This window comes from Lissotriton vulgaris, chromosome 10, assembly GCF_964263255.1.
Source record: "Lissotriton vulgaris chromosome 10, aLisVul1.2, whole genome shotgun sequence".
NCBI lineage: Eukaryota > Metazoa > Chordata > Amphibia > Caudata > Salamandridae > Lissotriton > Lissotriton vulgaris.
Genome location: NC_141698.1, coordinates 603,531,427 through 603,552,333, shown reverse-complemented (window position 1 = coordinate 603,552,333; position 20,907 = coordinate 603,531,427). Strand labels below are relative to the sequence as shown.

The 20,907-nt window shown below is 46.1% G+C and overlaps 1 long non-coding RNA gene across 1 annotated transcript in view; it reads right to left on the bottom strand.

Annotated features, from left to right (window-relative positions):
• Positions 1-20,907, bottom strand: part of LOC147688576 (uncharacterized) — a 79,594-nt gene that overhangs the window by 57,689 nt on the left and 998 nt on the right. The window contains exon 1 of the long non-coding RNA XR_015300704.1: positions 20,469-20,907. This exon is cut by the window's right edge and continues 998 nt beyond it. This is a non-coding gene — a long non-coding RNA (uncharacterized LOC147688576). The remainder of the gene's footprint in view (positions 1-20,468) is intronic.

The following is a 20,907-nucleotide window of genomic DNA, read 5'->3' as shown; positions in this document are numbered from 1 at the left end:
TTCTATTGTGGCACAGTGATACGTTGAGTTTCAACGCTGTCACTGAGAAGGTCAAAATAACCAATGAAGGCGGCGCCCCCTAAGGCGTCGTTAGGCCAATTTGTCAAGGACACATGAGGCAAGAGCAAAAATGGATTGGAGGACGCCTACTGGTAGGATGTCTGCAAGCCTCCTATTGAAGAGGCCATCAGTCCTATTAGGCAAGTTGGCACAGCAGAGGTAAGCATAGATCTATTAAATATTGCGTTAAAAAATAAAGTCTGATCTGTACAAGGTCCTGGAAACTCTGGAACATTTGTCCAATGTGGGGCTTTGGCATTGGCTTGGAAGAAATGGAGCCTATTCAGGTTCCAGACAAGATGCCCAACCACATCAATAAATGAATTCAAAGTCTTTAACCAGTTTATCACTTTTTACCGAAATTTTCTACATTTATTAATCTCAAAGTTTTCATGTTTCTTTCATTCGTCTTACACATCATTTTCAAAATTGCCTTTCCAGGCTTTTCACAGCAGCACAAGAGCTCAAAATTCCTCCTGTCACTGTATCTTTAAACTGTACCCAATGCATTTCGGGATAATTCCCTTCCTCTGGAGTAACTAAGACAAGAAGTTGTAAAGGTACCCATCAGCACAACGAATATAACGTAAGCTTGACTGCAGAAAATAATGAAACTACAAACTCTTGACATTGCGCCTAATCCAATGCGATTATTTTGTGCTATGTGCGAATTGTAACGTGCTACCCCAACCTTGAATACGTGACCTTCAGTGACCTCAGTTCAAAAAATAATCCTTGTTAAAAACAGCCCAAGAGCGCTTGTCAAACCAGCCATCATAATGCTAAATAAAATGAATGTCAACCACCTAAGAATACGTGACCCATAGTTGTATCCCAAAAACAAACAACTACATATTTACAAATGCAACCCCTTCACCCGAGATAGTCAGCTTTAACCCCTTCCATGCTCATGATGGAACGGTTCCGTCATGAGCGTCGGTTGGCCTGTGCTCATGACGGAACCGTTCCGTCATGGTTCCATAGCCCAAATGGAACGTTCAGCACAGCGCAGGAATTTGTGCCGCGCTGAACGGGTTAATTCATACATAACTCAAAATAGCACCAGTGTACCAATGACCAGTTTTTATGCATGGAGGCTGAATGTTTAAATCGCCATCTATCATGCAGTCCTTAAATCGACCTTTGCTTTGGCATCGGCGCCACGAGTGGAACAGTGTCAGGATTCAGCACTGGGTCAGATGGAGGTGCAGGCATCGGACCCGATGGAGTCACCGGATCGGATCTTTTTCAGTTGGATGCTCCTGGTCTGACGCTGGCTCAAGGCAAAGTCGCGGGTCTTCGTGGCTGCATGACAATGGGATTCATGCTTCCTCTTCTTGTGCTTTTTTTACCCAAAAGATTTAAAAGACTGATGATGGAAACATGGACAGGATTTCATTAGTCTCAGGCGTTCATCCCGCACTCTGGCTATGAATATTTTGGCATCTTGTTGCGCTCTGACTAAGTACGTTTTAGCCTCTCACTCTTTAACCCCTTCGCTGCTGCGGCGGCTATTCCGCCGCAGCGCTAAGGGGGTGGGGCACCCGCGCGGCGGCTCCATACTAGTGACGGAACCGCTCCGTCACGGCTCGCGGGAGAGCTGTGCTTGTGACGGAACGGTTCCGTCACGAACCCGCCCGCCCATCAAAGCGTCAGCGCAGGCGCGAAATCAGCGCCGCGCAGGCGCGGCGAGCGGGCCGTGACGGAACCGTTCCGTCACAAGCACAGCTCACCCGTGGCTTGTGACGGAGCAGTTCCGTCACAAGCATGGGAGGGGTTAAATAACTTGTGATGCATCTTTTGGCAGGAATCACAAGCACCAACAGCACGGTAGGTTCCAAAGCACCAGAGACCAATGTTATGAGGATCCGTGATGGACCCAGAGCCGGTTTTAGCAGGGGGGCCGGGTGGGCCAAGCCCAGCCAAACATGAGCCCTGGTCCACCCAAACATGAGGCCAATAGCAAATGGGCACTATATTTAAAATGTTCCTCCGAACGTTGTTTTTCTTCCTATTCTGGGAGTTGCGTGATTGGGCCTTGGCTCTTTCTCACAGCCATCCCCAACCACCCAACTCCTTTTAGAAAGGTGGGCATTATCTTGCAGGTATGGCGAAAGGGACAGATTATTTATTTGGCACCGAGTAACTTTTGCCTACCGTCCTTCTGTGTGGATATTTCCATTTCTGTTCAGCCTGGAGAAAAGAAATGTGTTTATTTTGATTCACATTTCCTGACCACTGCAGCTGCTTATAAGATCAGGCTGTGAGACAAAGGTTGACTAACAGAGTAGGTAAGAGAATGTGTTACTATTTTCTTTTATTTTTTAAATCTGCAGTGTCCCAGCAAGGCACATACTTTGTGTATGCTTCATTTAAATTGTTTTTATCGTTATTATGGCCAGGGATGCAAGACAACAACAAAAAAGCTCCAGATAACTGTTGATTAATGATCCTGACGGAGAGCAATCCTTTGCCTGTTGGTAGATTTTGAAATGCAGATAAACTTTATTTTATGTGGATAGCTCAGTGGGTCACTGCCTTTGTCACAGAGATTGTGTTACTTGCAGTTCAGGACTTACAATCCTAACATAGGACAGTGATATATGATATGATGATATGATAAATGGGATTTGTTGAGCGCACGTTCACCTACGGTTTCTTGGCGCTGGAGTGGAAGGGCTGTGCGGCACATCATGGGGAGGACTAGTTGTAAGCAAACGAGAAAATCGATGGTTTTAATGATTTTCTAAATGAACGTAGGAGGAAAGAAGGCGAAGTGACCTATGAACTGTCACCAAAGAGCTGCATACAAACATGAATGGTATAGTTAGAACTTTACTTTTTTGTGTGTTACTATATAGTTGGAACTTTTGCTATTTTAATGTTGCAGATATACATTTTTATTAGTAAAGCCAACCCCCAACCACTGGGGTATGCTTTACATCCTGAGTTTGTCCTTCTGCAGCCCAATCCTTCTTAAAATATACTGCCCATCGGTATGGATGACGTGATTCCTATACCTAGTAATCCTCATCTCATCCTCCCTGTAGACTGTATGATTCATTGTCTCGGTATAATGTGTGCGTGGTGTCAAGTATTGTTACACCCTACACTGATAGGAGTAGCGCTATACAACAAATTAAACACATTTGAAAGTAGGGCACAGAGAGATGAGGGGCACTGTTGGAGGGTGGTAGTAATGGTGTCGGTGGAGAAAAAGGTCATTGGTGGGGCACCAAAAAAAGACTTTCGCACTAGTGCGGCCCTGTCATGGCCTTTCGGTTTTATTTAATTAGCAGTCAGGTCATTAGGGCAACTGTGGAACATATTTTAAAGTGCATGCTAATTATATGTATTGCTATATTCAAAGTTTTAAGTTTGAAGATGATTTTCCAGGAATAATGAAAGTGGAGCTGGATGGTAGCTGATATGGGGCTGGGGCCCAAGGTCCGGTGTGAGATAAGGTGCACAGGAGAGGGTTGGTAGAAAAGTGGATAATCGGGCCTGGCCTGTTGGAATTTGAGGGTTTGCACTTAGGTCCAGACATTGGTCTTACTTTCAAATAACTCTCCACATGCGCTCTGTATACACACAGAATCGTTCCATTGTTTCATGGTGACGATTTGCAAGTAGATATGATGTAATCTAGGGCTTGTAGGCTACCGCAAGAAGGGACAAATTAGGCCCGCAGTGGCCTACTCAAATGCACCCTTGGCCCACCCAAAAACAAATTCCTGGAGCCGGACCTGGATGGACCTGTAATCTTTGCTGTTGCAACATGGCTTGAAACCAGACCATGTTGGCGGCATCGAGGAGGAAAACTGCACCTAACTATGTTTAGAAAAGAGAAATTGTCAAATAACTATCACACTCCGAAGGAGAGTCAAGGACCTTCTGAACACGGGACGGGGCAGAAAAAAAGGAAATTACGTCAGCATGCCACTGGAGGATGCTTTATGGTTCCGGTTAAGTCACAGGGTGCTGCATGCAGCACTGTGGTGAGTCGTGCAAAGTCTACCAGCGTCGAAGAGCTATCGAAAAGTTTCCAGATTCAGACTGGCAGGGATAGTCAAAAGGGGAGAAATCTGCAGTTAGAGCTATTCATCAGAAAATGTTGTACTCAAATGAGTGCGATCTTTTCTATCCGAGCGGTCACAGATTATTGTTTTCACCCTCTTTTAAATGAGCAGAAAACAGATTAAGTATGTAGTTCCTTTTATGGTTTAATAAATATATGCTTTCATTAGCTCATACTCTCCATTCACTGTATGTGTAATGATATGTATATGTGGATGATTCAGTTTATTATGCTAGCAGATGTCAGGAAACCTTTGTTAAATCAGCAAGGACATTGCAAATGTTTGACCTTTTGTTCTCACATTTGCACAGAGGTGGATGCGGTCAAGAAACACAACAGTTTTTATATAAAAGGGCTCCCTTTCCGGCAAGAAAATATAGACCCTCACCAAATGCTGGTTAATGTTGTGCACAACCTGGGAGTCTATACGGTTATTTTACAAAGTTATAAATTACAAAGGTGGCCAGTAGTTACTTTTGGCAAATAAAATGTCATGAGCAGATCATTCATTATCTTGCATTGGAAGTTAGTTTCACAGTTATAACGGCCCTGGTACGCACATGGTTCAACTATGGAACTCCTGCTGACTTGGTTTCCCGGAAACATTTAAAATATCGACAACTAGTGAAAAATGCAGCAGCACACAGACACTAAATACTGCAATCCCATTGTACCAAAACATCTTCATTGGCTGCCCATTTCGGGGCGGGGAGTTGAGTATTAAAAGGTTTGGTTGTTTTTCCCCATATGACCCACTAGGCGCTGTGTGCCTTTTTGAGAACTTAATTCTTGGCACATAACCCCAAAAGTGTATTACATGCCACTGCCAAATTTCTGTTGAATGTCCCAAGTACTAATATGAGCTCTTTAGGTGAAAGAGCTTTTTGTTCTGCAACAGCAAAGGAGTAGAATATGCTGCTGAAGGCATTACATTAACTCTAGTGCCCATCAATCTTTTGTTTAAAATAAAAAAAATTAAGACTTCTTTTCAAGCTTTAATTTTACTTTGGTTAAGACCAGTCATTATGTGGAGCTTTTTATTCAAGTGCACCAAGATGTGCTGGTTTACGTCTGATGACAAACGTTAACAAAATAAAAACAAGCATTGGAAATGCTATAGGTCTCGCATTAGAAAAGTTGGAGCTATTGGTCTTTTAAATGACAAATGTTTTATTTATTTGTTGCTTTTTAAAATAGCTAAATTGATAGCTTTGTCATTTACAATGCCAATAGTTATAACTTTTGCGGATGTGACACCTATAGCATTTGGAATGCAACATGTTTTGTATTTACGTGACTTAGATGGCAGCTCTGGTCGTTAGGCCACATCTCTAGAGAGCAGGAGAGTGCAGCAGGGGAGAGAAGCATAGCAATGCAATAGGTCTCGCATTAGGAAAGTTTGAGCTATTGGTATTGTAAAGGACACTTTTATTTATGTGCTTGTTTTGAAAATAGCGAAATTAATAGCTTTGTTATTTACAATGCCAATAGTTTTATCTTTCGCAAATGTGACACCTATTGTAACACAATATGTGTTGTTGCACTGAGTGGTGTGAGGGTGAGGGGTGTGAGGGTGAGGGGTGTGAGGGTGAGGGGGTGAGGGTGAGGGTGAGGGGGTGAGGGGGGTGAGGGTGAGGAGGGTGAGGGTGAGGAGGGTGAGGGTGAGAGGGTGAGGGTGAGGGGAGGGAGGGTGAGGGGGTGAGGGTGAGCGGGTGTGAGAGGGTGAGTGAGAGGGTGAGTGAGGGGGTGTGTGAGGGGGTGTGTGAGGGGGTGTGTGAGAGGGTGAGTGAGAGGGTGTGTGAGAGGGTGTGTGAGAGGGTGTGTGAGAGTGTGAGGGTGAATGAGGGGGGGTGAGGGGGGTGAGGGTGAGGGGGTGAGGGTGAGGGGGAGGGGGTGAGGGGGTGAGGGTTAGGGGGTGTGAGGGTTAGGGGGTGTGAGGGTTAGGGGGTGTGAGGGTTAGGGGGTGTGAGGGTTAGGGGGTGTGAGGGTTAGGGGGTGTGAGGGTTAGGGGGTGTGAGGGTTAGGGGGTGTGAGGGTTAGGGGGTGTGAGGGTTAGGGGGTGTGAGAGTGAGGGGATGAGGGTAAGGGTGTGTGAGGGTGAAGCGGGTGATGGTGTGAGGGTGAGTGAGGGTGTGTGAGGGTGAGGATGAGTGAGGGTGTTAGGGTGAGGGTGGGTGAGGGTTGGTGAGGGTGGGTGAGGGTTGGTGAGGGTGGGTGAGGGTTGGTGAGGGCGTGAGGGTGGGTGAGGGCGTGAGGGTGGGTGAGGGCGTGAGGGTGGGTGAGGGCGTGAGGGCGGGTGAGGGCGTGAGGGTGGGTGAGGGTGTGAGGGTGGGTGAGGGTGTGAGGGTGGGTGAGGGTTTGTGAGGGTGAGAGGATGTGAGGGTCTGTGATGGTGAGGAAGTGTGAGGGTGACTGAGGGTGTGTGAGGGTGAGGGGGTGAGGCTAAGAGTGGGTGTGTGAGGGGGTGTGTGAGGGGGTGTGAAGGTGTGCGAGGGTGAGTGAGGAGGGTGAGGGGGGTGAGGGTGACGGGGTGTGCCAGGGTGAGGGGGTGAGGGTAAGGGTGTGTGAGGGTGAGGGGTCTGAGGGTGAGGGGTGTGAGGGTGAGTGAGGGTGAGAGGGTTGTGAGGGGGGTTGAGGGTGTGAGTGTGAAATTCCACAGACTGGTAGAGACACAGAAACGAACACTTCGTCATAGGGGCACGCACATCCACGAACTCACATACAGGTATCAATTGCACACAGATGTAAACACAAACACACTAAAGTCAGAGACCTGCACACAAAAGAAGGTACATGGTCCGCTCGTCGGACTAGACAAACATATGTAAACTCACATATTAGTAAACGAGCACACACAAACACACTCTGTGCACCAATAGTCACACACATGAATGCAACACTGTAAATATGTCTCCTATACCGGAATTAACCTATTTCTTGCACCTCTTAATTGATCTTTACCTTTTTATTGATTAGCCTGATTGTATTTGTTACTTGTTAGTGTGTAATTCTCCTAATGCATCGTACTTGGTTCTATTGTAATGCGCTCCTTTGCTTTGGGTAAAGTCCGCGCTATATAAAACTGCATTAAAAAAAGAAATTAAAGAAAAAAACACGGAGTTAAAACGCACACAAATACACGCGACCATGCTAACGGCCACTTTCAATCAAATACAGACACCAGAGACCAATAGAAAGTCGTGGGAGCACAGTCACACACATCTCAGTAAGAGAAGACCCTCACAAGAGACACGACCAGGCGCGGACAAAAACTCGGGCACAAACACATGCACTCACTCAATATTTTTCTGCACACGCACACAGGAGCAGATACACCGCACACAGATAAGGTAATGCAAACACTTCTGCTGTTTACTGTGTGTATGTAACGCGTTCTGATACTTACGGGTCAAGATAGCGCTATATAAAAAGTTTAAAATAAAAAAAACGCGTACGCAACCGGCACACGAACAGATACACAGGTACAAACACCTATCTATACACACCGAATTTCAGACAAACTCAGACACGCATACACATCCTGCATTTTATTAATCTAAATAGACATCCATATACACACGTGCTCTTTCACACAGAGGCACACACATGCTTTTTACACCTACTTTCCCACAGACGTGCACGCACATGATTACCAAACATAGGCCTTTTCTCCAAAGGACACATTTCGTATTATTTAAACTGGACTTGAGATAATTTCCGGCCATTTAGGCAAAGGTTTGGGTCACACGAGAACGAGTGAGATAATGAGATTGTCGTTCACTCTGAGAGACTCCAACGAGGTCCGGGAGTCTCATGGCAGCAGTAGACTCGCAAGCTCCACCCTTCTTTCTGCCCCCGCGTGCATTTTTCAAGCCAGCCCATGGGGCCAGTGCAGGCCCACACCTGGGCAGAAGGAGAGCGTCTGTGGAGTAGGCAGACTTATTGGAGTTGAATTATTCTCAAATAATGTTTCTGGTGTATTCAAATTTGCTGCTTGTGAAGCGTTGAAATTCTGGTGGGATGGGGCTTGTAATGTTCTCATGTATCAGTTCTGTTCCTGGAAGCGCTCTGACACCTTCGGGTAAAGTCTGCGCTATATAAAAACCGCATAAATAAATAAAGTTTACCGAAATTTATCAGGACGGACTTTGAAAGAAACAAGTTAAACAACTTTTAAAAAGAGACACGGCCTCCGGCCGTGAAACTGAAAGTACGGCCGGCCGGCCGTGAATAATTAGGGGGTGAGAAATGCGCTGAGAGGGCTGCCTTTGATGCGCTAATGCGAGGCAGGCAGGCAGGCGGCTGGTGGCATTGTGCACGCGCTTTTTAGGGCTTGCGCTTGCGCAATCACCTAAAAAGCACATGCACTTCATGCAATCACCAGTGGTGGTTAACCACTGGATAAGCCACATTAGAGCTTCGCCAGCTATGCGCATGTGCGCACAGCAGGCGAGCCCTAATGAGCTGTAAATTTGATAATTTAGCAGCTTAGCACTCAAAGCCAGATACAATTGTCACAAAGGGTAAGCCCTATACTGGTAAACCTGTTACTTTGCATTTGCTTGTCATCTTGGCTTCAAAGACAGACTTAGTTTACCAACGCTAAAGTACTACACAAAGGCAGCCAAGAAACTGTCATCGCAGCCGAACATTGGCAATGCCACAATAGTTAGTTAAAGGACATATTCTGATCCCCAATTTGAAAGTTTTCATAGTAACACAATTAGACGAACAATTAATTTGAAGGAATAGCTAGTCGGTGAACAGATGTTTGCAATTTGTAAAATATGAAAGAAAAATCGAAGGCAAAATATGTTATCAGTGCCCCAGTAATCACACATTGAACCAACATTAAAAGTGTCTATTGATGTTTAGGTACGAAGAAGGCATACAAAATAAATATGTGATGATGCCCAAGTACACAATTGTTACACTGCTTCATTTCTTTTGTACCGGAAGGGAACGTACCTCTGATCTGTCATGTAGGAAAGTGGGTTTTGTTGCAGCACCCTCCCACTTTTTGCCTGGCTTTTGGTGCAACTTTGAATGGAGAGCACTGGGTCCCTGCTGTCTAGGTTCCCAGTACCAGTGTTGCTTCCTGTAATTGTACCACGACTGTCATCGTAAGTCCCTAGTAAATGGTAATCCTGGTTGTAAAAAAAAGTGCCTTTTTGCATGGTTGCCCCCACATTTTGCTAAACTGCTGATGTACTTTGAGTGTGCTCTGGGCTCCTGCCAATCAGGTACCCAGGGCCTATGTTTTTTCCCTAACACTGCCTTGAAAGCAAAACCCAATTGTCACTCTCTGGCCACAGTTAGTACACACACCACAGTTCGTGCGCACACACACACCCTTTGCAGACTGCGTGTGACATGGCACACATCCCTGTGTGCCATGCCTACTACCCACTGCCCTGGCATACATCAGCTATCCCTCTAGCAGGGTGCACTATACCAGTGGTGAGGGTACAGGTGCATGAGCCCTGTACCGCTACAGTGTATAAGCCAATTCCAAGACATTGTAAGTACAGTAATGCCATTAAGAGTATATGTGCTAGGGGTTTGTCATTACGAACTCCACAGTACCAGTATGGCTTTACTGAAACCTGGGAAGTTTGGTATCAAACTTCTCAGCTCATTAAACCTACACTAATGCCAGTGTGGGATTTAATGAAAAAAGCACACAGAAGGCATCTTACAGATGCCCCCTGAAAAACGACGTAACACTAGTGTCCAGGCTACTCCCCAGCTGTCACCACCAGACCTGTTTCTAGACCCCTGGGTAAAGCCTGCTGCTATTTCGGGTCTGAAACAATGCACAGTCTGGGACGAGGTACCAAGCCTCCTCCCCAAGATGGGTAGGGTCCACGAAGGGGAAGCTTCAAAGGCTTGCCGCCCTTGTGAGCTTCCACAGGCCTTTTAATGCTTCCAGCAACTGGACACCACCGGTTCTGACCCCCACTTTGGGCTGGAGCATAGGCAGGAAAAACCAAGTGAGGAAGGGAGGTGTACCCACCTTTGCCAACCCCAAACCCCAGGTGGGAGAGGTAAGGTGAGGCACAACTCACAGTCCCCACCATCTTGCAGATGGGGGAACGCAGCCAACCAGAGTGAGGCATATGCCCCCCTCCCACTGGAGGTTGGCATAATAGGGGAGCCCAACCTTTACTTACATGCAACACCCCTAAATCTAGTATTTAGGGGCACCCCTGAACTTGGCATCCTCAGACAAGAACAGACTAAGAAAAAAAGAAGAAGGTGGTCCGAAGAAGCCATGCCAAAGCGAAGGAGGACATAGACTGACTTGGCCCAAGCGCTACCGGCCTGTCCCCACCTTGAACCTGCAGAGGTGAAATCCAGTGTGCCCTGCAGCTAGCAACCTCAAGAACCCAAAGGACCTGCCCTGCCTTCCACCTCAAAGACTTTGCCTCCCATGAACACCGGATTTGTTCACCCACAGACTCTGGCTCAGGCCAAATCCACGAGTCTGCACCCCTCTGCACCAGACGCCCCCAGCCTGAGTTGGAGTGCCCAACGCCACAAGGAGGTCCAACCAGAGTGAGGCATATGCCCCCCTCCCACTGGAGGTTGGCATAATAGGGGAGCCCAACCTTTACTTGCATGTAACGCCCCTAAATCTAGTATTTAGGGGCACCCCTGAACTTGGCATCCTCAGACAAGAACAGACTAAGAAAAAAATAAGAAGGTGGTCCGAAGAAGCCATGCCAAAGCGAAGGAGGATGTAGGACGACTTGGCCCGAGCGCTACCGGCCTGTCCCCACCTTGAACCTGCAGAAGCGAAATCCAGTGTTTCCTGCAACTAGCAACCTCAAGAACCCAAAGGACCTGCCCTGCCTTCCTCCCCAAAGACTTTGCCTCCCATGAACACCGGACTTGTTCACCCACAGACTCTGGCTCAGGCCAAATCCACAAGTCTGCACCCCTCTGCACCAGACGCCCAAAGCCTGAGTTGGAGTGCCCAACGCCACAAGGAGGTCTCCCCGGCGATATTTACCCGAGATCTGCTGATCTCAGACCTGCTTCGACCCTCTACACGACACCTGCAATCTCTTTCTGGAGGATACCCTCGACAGCGACCAGAGCTGGTAAGAAAAGCAGGCGCCTAAACACACCCCTTCACCTGAAGTCCCACTGCCATGGGTGGCCCAAACAACGGGGTCCCAGCATCCCCAGGCATCTCAACTTACCTCTCCAACCCATGGTCACCTCCAGAAGTTCTTAGTCCCTGAGCCTTCAGTCTTTGTTGAAACTGGAGAACGTCCATTGAAATCAACAGGGCACCCCACGCCAAAACAGCATCCTGCACCCAGCCACCCCTGCGCGTGTACTTTGGTGCTAACTCGGATCCCCCTTTGCCCTGAGTTTAACACCAAGAGCTTTGCTCCCACAACCCTGTGGCGTGCCCGTGAGGAGCCACCAACCGGAGGAAAACTTTGCCCCAGTGGATAATGTTAAAATTGGGGGTGTCTGGTTGGCAGAATGCACTTGTGACAAGCAGGGACCCTCTCCTCTAGTCAGGGCAAGGGACTTACTCCTAGAAATAACCCCTGCTCACCATTTAGGTAGTGTGGCGCGAGCAGACACGGCTAATCCCCAGAGCACATACGGTTAAGCATTTGTCATAACACACACAATATACTATTAACCCACCACACAGGGACACAAGACTGTTCTGTAAAAATATAGTCTTTATATAAAAACGTTCAAGCAGGCTTTAGATACAGTTTTTAGGCTTCAGAAAAGAGTCCAGTTACTTTAAAAATGCCACAGTTCTTAAATGTGATGTTCAATGCTTAGATTGGGTTGTAGGACTCTTAAAAGCAGCTTCACAGTACTGTATGCAATGTCCGAAGCGTTGTGGCGCTGCTCGCGAAGGCCTGAGCGCTTCGTAACGCTCCTGTACGCCTCGTACGATCACTCAGGGAAAGGCCTGCCAAAGCTCACGAGCCTAGCGTTACGATGCGTACGACGCAGCCGATGCAAAGAGAGTACGGGTCGTACGATGCTTGTGCGGCCCGTATTTCAGTATTAGGACACAAGCGTTGCTCGATGCGAGGCGTTCAAGGGGGCTCAATACATACAGGCGGTGTGAGTCGTATTGTGAGAGTGCGACTCGCACGGAGATGCAGTTTCACAGTACCTTGCTTCTGAGGGTTCGGGGTAGACAAAACAGGAGTAGATCCGACATCCCACGTCGCAGTGCCTTCCTCCTTCGCGAGCTACGGCTTGATGGCCCAGTAGATTCTGCAGACTGAGGGCAGCGATGCATTGGGGGCTCTTGATCTCGAGGTCCGTTCCGGTCTTGAAGAGGGAGGGGGAAACTGCTTGAGGTGATTCCAGCAGCGAGGCGCTGTCAACAGGGCGTCTATACAGAGGGGCGAGCCCAGGCGCCGTCAGTCTTTACGGTGTACTCTACGGCTTAGGGGCCACAGGTTCACATTGCTTGGACCGGACGGTCCGTTCTTGCGGTGGGAGCTCCGGTTCGATGTAGCAGCAGTTCACGGTGCTCAGGCCACGCGGGGCTGGCCTTTACTGTGCAAGTTGTGGCGCAATCGTCCAGGAGTAGCGTGGCTTGGCGGGACAGGGGTGCACAGGCTCTCAGAGTGCGGGACAACTTCTCGGTTGCACTCAGGTCTCCGGGGTCAGTGCTGAAAGGGGAGATAACACCAGCAGCAGCTTCCTTCTTCATGGGGGTAGCGCCCACTCTTCCTGGGGCGCAGTTCAGGGGGCAAGTTCACCAGCAAGCCCTTGGAGATCGTTCACAAAGATGCACAAGTTGAATTAAAGTCTTTTTCAGTCTTCTTCCTCTCTCCTTCTTGCAGCAAGGCACCCACCACAGTCCAGTCTCTCAGGCTAGAGACAGTAGTCCTCCATGCAGCTTTTCCAGGTCCTTCTCCTCGGGCAGAGTTTCTAATTGGCGTAAACCGGATCTGATTTCTTAGGAGCAGGGTTCCTACTTTTATACACCATTTCTTTTGTTCTCGCAGGCCAGGCGGGCCTTTGACTAATCCAGTCAGTCTCTGAGCACTTTGTTTTTCAGGCCCTGGCTTCTCCTTTCAGTGTGCAGGGCAGGGACATCAGACGCTCCGCAGGAGGTGGAGCCAGCATTGTGATGACAAGTACAGTCAGGAGCACTCTGTTGACAGTCTTCCCTCTTCCTGGACCTGGTGCAGGGCAGAGTCATCAGTTTATCCCCAGGGGGCGGAGCCAGCATTGTGGTGGCAGAGCACAGCCCTATTCAGAGTCAAGGGGTACTCCCCCCCACCCATCCTGGTGTAATCTCTCTATTCACCACCTGTCAACCTCAGCCTGTCCCCTAGAATTCCCCAGCCCTGTCCCACACAGACACCAGACAGCAGATACACTTCAGAGCAGAGGCGGGCTGAAATGGTTAGGCAAGCAAATACTAACTTTCTAAAAGTAGTATTTGCAAACACAGGATATTAAAATAAACTTTACTCAAAGAAGTATTTTATTATTCCGAGTTCAGGCATACTAAACTTGACTTTCTACCATGCTCTCTGAGTCTGTTGGGATTATAGAGTGTAATAATTCCAGCAGCCCATTCTGGCCTATGGAGAGTAGGTAGCCTTACAATAGTGAAAAACGAAAATGGCTGTAATTCACTATTAGGACATGCCACACACATCAAGGCTTGTCCTACGTTATGCTTACAATGCGCCCTGCCCTTGGGCCTACCATAGGGGTGACTAATATGAAGTTTAGGGAAGGTTTAGGGACTGGCAAGTAGGTGTACTTGCGCAGCTAGCATGACAGTACCAGACTGCACGCAGGTTCTGCAATGTCAGACCCTAGACACATTTTACTAGGCCGCTTCTGTGGGTGGCACAACCAGTGCTGCAAGCACACCAGCAGCATTTGGATTTACAAGCCCTGGCACACCTGGTGCACTTTACTGGAGACTGACAGTAAACGGATAAAGCCAATCATGAAAACCAATCAATGTATACACTTTTCATAGGGAGCACTTGCACTGTGGCACTGTTTGGCAGTGGCACAGCGCCCTGAGCAGCTAACACCAGCAAAACACATGAGGCACATCAACGAAAAGTGGAAGGGAGACTCACGCCAAGGTGCCAGGTCTAACAGATAACATCGGACTCCGCACCCAGCCGCCCTAGTGCCGCTGAGGGTGCTTTGAGAGCATTCTTGCCCCTGGGGGAACCCTTGTTCTAAACCCAACAACTCAACCCCAAAGACTGATTACTGGTCTGTTAACTGATCATTTCTCTCCATAGGAATGCATTGACTGTTTTCTCTTGAAAAATGTTCTAGGTGGGGAGTTGAATTGTATGAAAACCTGAAAAACTTCAACTGTGCAAAACTAATTTTACTTACCTTTTCTCTAGGAAATGTCCCAGTTTGATATCTAAGCATATCACACTGAGTAGATAAAGTAACTTAAAAAGTAATCTGAAAAATAATTGACATTTTAAACTTACCTGTATTTCAATCAATTGCATTTGAATCCACATTCAATTGTAAAACACTGCATAAGATTTCGCATTGCATTTATTTCACTTACCTGTGCCAGGCTTGGCTTGGTTCTAGAAATAAAAAAATTTAATAATATTTTTATACAAACAAAATTGGTCGGAGTTCAGTCTTTGAGTGTGTGACATCATTTGCTGATTGCGTGGGTACAACAAATGCTTAACACTACCCTCTGATAAAGCCTTACTGCTCGCCCACACTACCACAAATAGAGAGTAAGGTGTTTTCTACTTCTGCCTACCTTTGGGGTTTCCCCTGGACCCTGTGTAGACTATAGCTAATTTTAATATATATATATATATATATATATATATATATATATATATATATATATATATATATATATATATATACATATATATATACATATATATATATATATATATATATATATATATATATACACACACACAGCGCCAGCTTCCTACACTGGTACCTAGGGCACAGGGACTGAAGAGAGTACGCTAGGGACCCCTCACCACTGCCAGTGCAGCCTGCATGTCTTGGTGCAGACAAAAACGACAGTCGACATGGCCCACTGCCTGTGTGCCATGACAAGCAGCACTGTTTAAGTATGGGTAAGTCACCCCTCTTTCAGGCCTTACAAGCCATAAAGAAGAGTGCACTATATCTCGGGTGTGGGCATATCTGCATGAGCAGATATGCCCCTACAGTATTTAAGTCTATTCTTAATAGTGTAAATGTCAGGGAAGCCATAAAGAGTGCATGGCCTGGAAACTAAACAACTCTAGCTCTCCAGCACCATGATGGCTTCACTGAACCCAGGAGTGGTAGGTACCAAACTACTCTTAATAAACCCACACTGATGCCAGTGTTGGAATTTAATAAAACATGTAACCTGAGGGCTCCTCAAAGCTGCCCCCTGAAAACCTACCTCTGACGAGCTTTAGGCAGCCTGCCACCACCAGACATGTTTCTGGACCAATGGGTCGAGAGCCCTTGCTGAGCCAGTCAGTGCCCACACCAGGGCTGATAGGTTTTCAAGGGAACAACTCTGAGGTGCCCTCTGAGTACATGGTTTAATAAAGCTCACACTGGCATCGGTGTAGATTTATTACAAGGAGCTGTTTGGTACCAAACACTCCTGGTTTCAGTGAAGCCATCATGGTGCTGAGGAACTAGAGTTGTTGAGCCCAGCCCATGTACTCCTTATGGCTTCCCTGGCACTTCCAATAGCTAAGAATGTACTTAAGTACGGTAGGTGCCTATCTACAACTGCAAATTTGCCCTCACCTGTGGTATACTGCAACCTGACTTAGGGCTGTAAGGCCTGCTAGAGGGGGGGACGTACCTATACCTACAGGCAGTCCTGGTGGTATTGCACCCAGACAGGGTGCCATTTCCAATGTCATTTTTCACCTCACATGAGCATGCAAGCTGCAAGGGCAGTGGCATAGTCCTAGTGAGTGTGGTCCCAGGAGACCTTCTCCAGCTTCCAGGCCCTAGGTACCCAACCTTCCACTTACTGGGGACTTACAGGGGTTAGAAGTACCAATTGCGGATAAGATTTAGGGAAGAAGCGCTGGCACAGGGGACATGGTTGGCAGGGACCCTGTACACTACAACTGAAACCACATCAAATACCAGGCAAAAGGTGGTGGCTAACCATGTCAAAAGAGGTCCTTTCTCACAATACTGATCGAGGGCTTGCCTGCAATCAGCCTACTGTTGGTCAGTGAGGGTGTCTGACAAGACCACTCCTCAACATACCCATCTTTTGGAGAGGAGATCAGGAAAAGGTTCACTCAGCTTCCTGTTCCTCATCTGTGACCATGAGTATGGTCACATCTGCTCTGTCATAGTAGGGCTTTAGGATGTTGACATGTATAACCATTCTGTGATATTTGCAACTACCAAGTTCCAAAAGATAGGGTACCTTCCCTTTTCTTTCAAGGACAGAGTAGGGCCCACTCCACTTGTCTTGGAGGGCCCTAGGAGCCACAGTTTCCACAACTCACACCTTCTGCCCTGGTTTAAACTTAACTATGACAGCCTTTTGGTCATACCCATGCTTTTGAAGTTCTTGGCTGGCCCGAAGGAATTGGCTTGCTTTCTACATGCCATCCTGGAACGAAAACCAAGCACATAATCCACAAGGTCATGTTTTGGCTCTTTGAGGGTGTTTCCCCATCCTTCCATCACAAGACTTAAAGGACCCCTAACAGGATGCCCAAACAGAAGTTCAAAGAGGGATAATCCCACTCACTTCTGTGGCACTTCGATGTAGGTGAAAAGCAAGCATGGAAGTAAGACATCCCATCTTATGAGCTTTTCAGGGAGTCCGCCAATCATCCCTTTCAATGTCTGGATAAATCTTTCAACCGGTGTGTAGGTATCTCCCTAGACAATCTGAACAGTACATAGATGTGTCACGCTAATTTCCAAGCTTGTAAATTGTCAAACGAAAACAAACAAAACAGATATAAGAAATCTTGATTTATTATGTATTTAAAAAAGGGTAAAAACATACAAGATTAAAAATCTTTGTGTCTCTAAAATGCAATGCATGAAATATTCAACCATAATGTTCAGTATGCATTAAATGAATATACAAGGAATCATCAATAAAGAAATACATTATTTAAACAGTGCATGATATTGTATATTTTATATTTATATTTTTTACATTCATTACAAATCAGGCATTACGCTATCAATAGACTATAGTTTTTATGCTTTTCGAGTTATACTACATATTATCCTTGAAAATTGTTTTAAGTGTGGAGGTGGTTTGTATGGAGCATTAAAAAACTGCATATGTACAAATAGTAAATGAATTGCCCTTTGTCTAGGAGATGTCTCAATGTGCTATCTAGGCAAATCACACTGATTAGCAAAAGTAATCTGAAAAGTAACGTGTGTAGTAATCTCTAAAGTAACTAAAAAGTAATTCTGAACCGTTGAATTACCTGTAATTCAACCAACCGCATTTGAACCTGCGTTCAACTGTAAATCACTGCATAACATTTGGTTCTAGAAATAAATTAGTTCAAGGTCAGTCTCTGAGTGAGTGACATTTGCTGCCCGAGTGGGTACAACAAATGCTTAACCACTACACTCTGATACAGCCTTACTGCTCGCCCACACTACCACAAATAGAGTAAGGTGTTATATTATACCTATGCCTACCTTTGGGGTTCTACTGGACTCTGTGCACAACATACCTCATTTTGGTACAGAATATACAGAGCCAGCTTCCTACACTACCAGTCACTCCCCTGTAACACCCCTAAATCTAGTATTTAGATGGCACCCCCTGACCCTGAAAGTTAGATTCTGACAAACTATGCAGCCCAGACACCAAAGAGCTGCAAGAGCAAGAAAGAAGAAGGACCAGTGACTGACTCAGCAACAGCCCTTCCGGCCTGTCTGCTGCCTTTTGCCACTGCTACAAAAGTTGATTTGTTCTGCCGCCCAGAGACGTCCCAAACCCTGGGAGGACTGCCTACCATCAAGAACTCCTGTGGACATGTAGACCTGTCCTGAAAAAAACAACTCTAAAGAACAAGAACTTTGCCCTGAGGAAACAAAAAAGCTTGCATTGGACGCCCACGGTCCGAGTCCAAGTGGCCCACCAGTCCTGTGTAGGTTTTCATGTGATTCGAAGCGAGAGTCCACATTAGCCTGATACCTGCCCTACTCTACATTGATGCCGGCAGCCTTAATTGAAAGAATCCTCCTGACCGCAATCTGCCCAGTTAGCCGTTCCTGAAGCAAAAGGGCATCCCTGCACCTAAATCTCCTGGGCCCTGGGGAGCTTGACCAACAGGATCCCTACATCCCCTAGCATCAGAAATTACCTGGGCAGCTGTGGATTTTCTTAGTTCAGCCTCTTGGCCAGAGCCTGCAGCCTTTTTCCAAAACCGATCTCCCCCATTCATTTACATAGGGGGCCCCACGCTGTGTCACTCTGCACCCGGCTGCCCCAGTGCAGCTGAGGGTTTAAGTACGGCTCTGCCTTGTGCCCCTGTGCTAATCTTAACCCCTGGAAATTGACCTCTGACACCGCTTTACTTACCTGTGAATAGCGCATCTTCGATCACCAATAGTCTCTATTTGTTAACATTGGGTGCCTGATTCAGCATTTGGCCTCTACACCCGGCCGCACCTGTGGTGCAATCTTGGTACTAACTTTAACCCAGCTTGATGTTGACCTGAAACCCCAAAGACTAGGTTAACATTGTTGAACTGAAATTACCTGCAAAACTGCATTCTTGTTTTCCTCCCACAGGTAAACATTGCGAACCGAAAAAAGCACTTTTTAAAGTGAGAAGTATTTTTCATTGAAAAACGTACTCGCCATTTAACGTACATCTTTGTCTTGAAATTCATTTAGAAGGAAGCTTATTTTTCTAAAATTGGTGTGGAACTCCTCGGTCTCATTTATTAATCAATGTGTGTATAACAAATGTTTAACGCTGCTCGACCACAATACCACAAATAGAGCACTTTGGGTTTACATTGACCCCTGTACACCTCTGGGGGAAATCTCTGGAAACTTTACACAATATAACCAATTAATGGTATATCGCATAAAGAGTCCGCTTCGTACGTTTTTTCTGATGTAGACTACATTTGAAAATTATATGTTAACAGGTTGTCATCAGACAAACACAGTCTGTGGGAAAGTCAGGAATAAGAGCCTATGCAGGAGGATTGAATCATAAATCCCAGTGTATGAAAAAGCTGTTAACTGCCTCAAAACTAACAGGAAACACACAAAAATACGTCAGAAGGGCTACTATTAGCTTCTGTTATCAGTGCCCAGGAGTGTCACCCATCACTCTTCAGTAAGGGAACTGAACCAAACAAATCTATGCCTTAACAGGCTGCAACTACTTCGGAAAAATAGCTGGAAAGTTAAAAACATTTACGCAAGGGAACTCAATCCCACCCTGGACAGTGTCTGTTCATAACCTACCTGACTTAGTTCATTATGAATTAATATTAGTGGGTGTAATAATGGTATTAATATGAAAGATTTCAACTGTGGTATCAGAATGCGTGCTAATGAAACCATAGCACTTTACATATCAAATTGACGCAGGTACCTGTAAGGTGCATTGGATAGTCCTTGTTTTTAGTTGTTAGTACTAAAAAAGGTAGGGTCAATGTAAAAACATAGTGCAACCCTTACAAACAATATTTGGGGGTGTCCTATTTTGACCCTGGAAGGCCCCGATACAACCAATTACAAACCAAGGAAAAAACTGTCGATAGAGCACCTTTGGTGACTGCTATCAAGCTCTTGGAAATCCACTTCTGTTTCACTTCCGCTCTGCACCCCTCAGTAAGAAATTCAGCAACAAATGGTCATTCCCCATACTAACTTCAAGGCAGCTTCAGCAAGGAAAACGTTTTAATAATGCTTACTGCCCTTTCTACTTGCTAGATTACAAGTCTTATTAATTTTTGAAGTTGTATCACTACCTGGACATTGAATTTATTGGGTGCTGTTGACAGTATTATGCTGGATCTGAGTTTATAACCCCCAAACACCTCTTAGGTATAAGTACGGGCTACTCAACTTCACTACCACCCAGAGAATCAAGAGCCCCAAAGGAATATCTAGGCTAACTAATACATTTTTCTGAGTTCTTGACACTGTTGGCAAGTACATTCAAACACATGGATCAATGGAATATGCATCACAGGAACCCATGAACTAGAAATGTTAAAATGAGCAACTTTAACACAGTTTCTGATTTGTAAAATATTAATTTGTACAAAACAAGTCATGCAGATTTATTTAGATATAGAATATACAACATACCTTTGTGTTTTGGAAGATGGTCCTCAAACTGTATGAGATCAGCAGGCTGGACAAGAACTGGATCAGGTCTCAGCTGTGGAGAAGGGAGGCAGGAAGGTACAGGTCCACACAAGAGATCCACTGGAGAAGTGTTGGTGAGGCACATAAGCTCCTTCTCAAACTCATTTGATTCTGTAAAGAGTCAAAAAGGCCACATCTCACTGAATAAAATGGCAATGGCTAACAAAGTAACAGGAATTGGTGTTTGGGTATCTTGTAGGAATAGATCTGATTCACTGCACTATTTCCAGAGAGGAGCTTCACCGTTTAATTCTCAAAGCAAGCCGTCTAAACACCAACAAAAAGCAATAGTACATTTTTCAGATTACAAAAAAATAATAAACCTACCAGTAGGTAGGAGTGAAACCTCTGCCTTTTTTTCCACACACATGGCTTTCGA